Source organism: Colossoma macropomum, unplaced genomic scaffold (assembly GCF_904425465.1).
Source record: "Colossoma macropomum unplaced genomic scaffold, Colossoma_macropomum, whole genome shotgun sequence".
Taxonomy (NCBI): domain Eukaryota; kingdom Metazoa; phylum Chordata; class Actinopteri; order Characiformes; family Serrasalmidae; genus Colossoma; species Colossoma macropomum.
In genome coordinates, this window is record NW_023494827.1 from 387,501 (window position 1) to 392,500 (window position 5,000).

At 37.3% G+C, this 5,000-nt stretch overlaps 1 protein-coding gene across 1 annotated transcript in view; it reads left to right on the forward strand.

Moving 5' to 3' along the window:
- LOC118800217 (tyrosine-protein phosphatase non-receptor type 14-like) overlaps nt 1-5,000 on the forward strand; it is an 87,597-nt gene that overhangs the window by 40,798 nt on the left and 41,799 nt on the right. The gene's annotated exons all lie outside the window — the stretch shown is intronic.

A 5,000-nucleotide genomic window follows, 5' to 3' on the forward strand; every position in this document is an offset into this window, starting at 1 on the left:
GTGTGATTGTGTGTGTGTGTGTGTGTGTGTGTGTGTATGAGTGTGTGTGTGTGTGTGTGTGTGTGTGTGTGTGACTGTGTGTGTGTGTATGAGTGTGTGTGTGTGTGTGTGTGTGTGTGACTGTGTGTGTGTGTATGAGTGTGTGATTGTGTGTGTGTGTGTGTGTGTGAGACTGTTTGTGTGTATGAGTGTGTGATTGTGTGTGTGTGTGTGTGTGACTGTATGTGTGTGTATGAGTGTGTGATTGTGTGTGTGTGTGTGTGTGACTGTATGTGTGTGTATGAGTGTGTGATTGTGTGTGTGTGTGTGTGTGTGACTGTTTGTGTGTATGAGTGTGTGATTGTGTGTGTGTGTGTGTGTGTGACTGTGTGTGTGTGTATGAGTGTGTGATTGTGTGTGTGTGTGTGTGTGTGACTGTATGTGTGTGTATGAGTGTGTGATTGTGTTGTGTGTGTGTGTGTGTGTGAGGTTTCTCCTGGCAGTGTGAAAAGTCAAATACCGGACAGGATTCACATTCACTGGCTTTAAGAGTCTGAATCACTGAATCTCAGGTTAAACAGAGGTTAAGGCCCAGTTACAACTCAGCGGTTCATTTAATGTTTAATGTGGAGCGATTCAGTCCAGCTCAGTCATTCAGTAACTAAATTAACCGAGAAGATGGCGTGTGATAACGGCCTGGAACTTTAGTCTGAGATACAGCGGGGTCATTCTACAGAAACGTCAATTTTTGTGTCCCTAGCGTTTACAGATATATTACACTTGAATACCATGTTGTGGTTACAATTTACTGCAATAATCTATACATGACTTCATATATATTGAAATATATGATTTAAATGACATAAAGAAAACAAATTATAAATTAATTTTATAAAATATATAATGACAGTCATGTCCCTAGGAGTCGTGTCAATGGTGTTACCGCGTAACAAAAAAATCTCTTATTTTAAAATAAAAGTCTGATGACATCACTTGACTTCCTTTTACCTATTTTCTGAAGATCTATGAAGAAAAGCACATGGTAAGTCCACTTATCGTTATCAGAGATTTTCTCATTTAGCTCATGATTTCGTATGAAGCTACTAGTTGAAGTCACTGGTGTGACCGACTTTATTCTTAGCTAATTGTGAAAAAATAGAATACAAATGGATGAAATTACATATTTTAGTGGATATTCCATGATTGACAACATGTAGTTTGATGCTCTGTAGCAGCCGTTTTGTAAAAAGCATATTTCATGAAAATGTCACTGGTGAGGATCAGTAACACCAGTGACTCCTATGGTTGGATTAAAAAAGTGGGCGTTTCTGTAAAACGACCCAGCACTGGATCAAGACTAAATATACTGTCTTTCTGCTACAACATATCACTTTATTCATTTTAAACCTTATGAGAAGTGACAGAATGTGTTCAAACGTTTGTAAAGTTTTCAGTAATAAGTATACAACAATGTGTGCAACTTCACAGCTTTCAGTTAGTAATAATGCACTACAAAGCTATGAATACAAATGAGGAAATGTTAGATTTAGTGTCCAGAATGATGGATAGAACGGTAAAAGATTCTACAATGATGAGAAAGCTGTAGAACATTAAGGGATACACTTAATTTACAGAATCCATCATATTTCAGAAGTGGAGGTCAAACCTCAAACAGATAACTTAACAAAAAAGTCAGGTAAACGTTTTTTTTTTTAATTATGAAATAATTTCTTCCCAGAATTCTTGAAATATTGAATAAGATATATAAAAATATCTTTAGGAGAACAATTTGTAATGTTTAAATTCACATTGTGTGTTATTATTATATATAAAATAACAAAAAAAATAATATGGCAAGTTCTCTTTCTCTATTTCTGGCAGCATTATGTCAAAAGTATTGATGTGACATCTTGACTTTTTTCCACAAACATTTGACTTAGTATCTCAAAATAATGACTATATTTCCTCAAAAATTTGACCCAATATTCCAATGTAATGACTATACTTCCTCAAAATTTTGACCTAATATTCCAGAATAATTACTATATTTCCTCAAAATTTTGACCTAATATTCCCCAATAATGACTATATTTCCTCAAAATTTAATAGACATGTCCTCAAATTTATGACCCAATATTCCAAATAATGAAATTATTTCCTCAAATTTTTGACCTAATATTCCAAAATAATGACTATATGTCCTTTAAAATTTTGACCTAATGTTCCAAAATAATGGCTAGATTTCCTGAGAATTCTTACTTAAGATCTCAAATTAAAATCCTATTTTCTCAAAAAATAAATACATAAATAAATAAATAAATAAAATCCATGAATGCAGTCTTAGAATTGAGAGAGTAAGTCAATGTTTCAGTGCAATGGACTTCCATAGATTTCAATTCATATATATATTTTTTAAAAATAAACTGAACACAAAATGCAGATGCAGCTGTAGTATGTGTAATATGTACACAGCAGTGGAATATAGACAACAAACACAATACACTACATTTTTTTACTTTCATGTCTGGAGGAAAGCTGGAGAAAATGAAGACTGACTACAGTATAAGTGCATACAGTCCTTCACTGATTATTATAAATCATTATAATTGATTCTAACTTCTCAAAAACAGGACATGCACCTTCTTCAGAGCTATGCATTGTGATGTATTGATGCACTTTCCAAATCCATGTGTACGTGTGTGATTGGTATCCCAGATGTCTCTGGGGGTCTGGTGGTCTGTAGGTCGTAGGGCAAGGGGCAGGAGGCTGTAGTAGAACAATGAGGAGTCTGTGTGTGTGTGTATATGTGTTCATATGTGTGTGTGGGGAGTGCATATGTGTTCATGGTGGTGGGGGTGCAAGAGGGGCTGGTGGGTGCGACAGAGAGTGTGCCAGCCTGTGTGTGTGTGTGTGTGTGTGAGGGGAACACTGCTCTCTGTGTGTTTGGAAGTCTGGCTGCTCTCAGGAGTCACACAGGAATGTTGGCATGGCCCACTGGCGTAGGAGGACCCACATTCCACACACACATACACACACACACACACACACACACACATACACACACAGTCTGTGGGCTGCTGTTTGAGAACTGCTCTGTTTTTTGATGAAAGAGCGAAGGGATCAACAGCACCAACACATTTTCACCTCATCAGTCTCTCTGTTCTCTTCTTTTCATCTTTACTGTATACAGTTGTATGCAAAGGTTTGAACACCGCTTCTCAAAACATAAAACCTTTTCCCGATATTATTAATATCGTTACTGTCACAAAAACAAACAAACAAAATGGTAAATTTACAGGGGAAGGTAAAAACATCCTTAATCTGTAATGTAAATGAATGTATTGAGATGTTTTTCGTAGCAATTTTGAAGCATTCCTGTTGGTCCATTCATCATGAAATTCACACACAATGTAAAAGGGGCTGAAATGATGCAGAAAACTAAAAAAACTGGTATGAAATATGAGATACATGGATTTTTTTTTCCTTGGACAGCAATGATGTGGGACATATTACAATTACATAAATATACATACACATATATAGAACATATGGGAGTTATAGTTATCTACAGTTGAATGTAGGTTTGGACACCCCTGGTCAGATGACCTATGTTGTTGATTTTGTAGGTGACCATAGTCTGTGCAAAAGTCATGGCACATTGTTCAGTTTTATTTTGCTGTATTTTTTTCATGTATTAAATTGCACTATAATTTGCAGAAAAATGTCATATTGAAGTGTTTTCTCTGTAGAGCAGGGGTGTCAAACTCAACCACTAAAGGGGCCATATTTAAAAATCTCAACAAATCTGGGGGCCAGAGAAAAATGTTTTTATTTTATTTTTAACTAATGTTGCTATAACCTGAACTGGCCATTGTTTATACAAAATATGCAAAAACTTCAACAGTAAAATATAGACACTTGTAGTAGACCCTGAAATATTACATGAATACTTGAAATATTCAAAATTTAAATTGTCCCCAGGTGCTCGGTCTTTTAAACCTACCCGTTGGCTTAACCTAGACTCCTGGCATCCTTTCTTTGGTGCAGGTTCATTAAGGCTGAACAGCAGTTAGTGTGTTTGGTGTGAAACTGTGCAGAACTGTGTAGAATTGAGGTGTAACTGCTGTACCACAGACTGTTGTTGGGGTAGGAGTGACAGAGTGCACATTACGTTGCAGTGCATGCTGGGGACTGTAGTGCAGCACATTGTGAAACGGCCTAATATTAATATAAAATTAAAATACTGGACACAGTGTTTAAAAACTTCAGCAGCACTGCTGTGTCTGGTCCACTCGTACCAGCACAACACACACTAACACACCACCACCACACAGAGTCAGGGTAAATCGAGTTTACGTGTGTGTGTGTGTAAATAGAGTTTGCTCTGCCTCCCACTCTCTTCCTTTATGGGCTTTTATGGCTGCTTTCACACACCCCTGCACACACACACACACCACACACACACACACACACACACACACACACATACTATTTCCACTCGTTCCTGTGGGAGTCAGTCCGGTGGTGCTGCTCTGGCTGCAGTGTTTAAGCGGTCATCCGTGTCAGAGTGGTCGTTAGCGCTCACATCACAGGGGGTCAGTGCCTCACACCTGGCCTTTGTGTGTGTGTGTGTGTGTGTGTGTGTGTGTGTGTGTGTGTGTTTGGTTAGGGTGGTTGAATATGGTGTATGTGTGCAAAAGTTTTATGAACGCTGATGAAATGACGTTTTGTTGACTTTCTCAGTAAAAATAAGTGAACGCAGATAAACAGATTAACACACTGAAATATGAGATTTTCTGCTAATATTATTGGACAATTTTATGTTTTATTTTTTTCTCCAGTATTGAAAAATTAGCTAATAACAGCAGCTGTGCAATAAAGTGTCTCTCTACTCTTCCCTCTTCCTTCTCTCTGTGGCTTTCTCCTTCTCTGTCTCTCTCCACTTCACTCTCTCTCTCTCTCTCTCTCTCTCTCTCTCTCTCTTTTTTACTTAATTTGTTTTTTTTCTGTGTTCTTCCTCT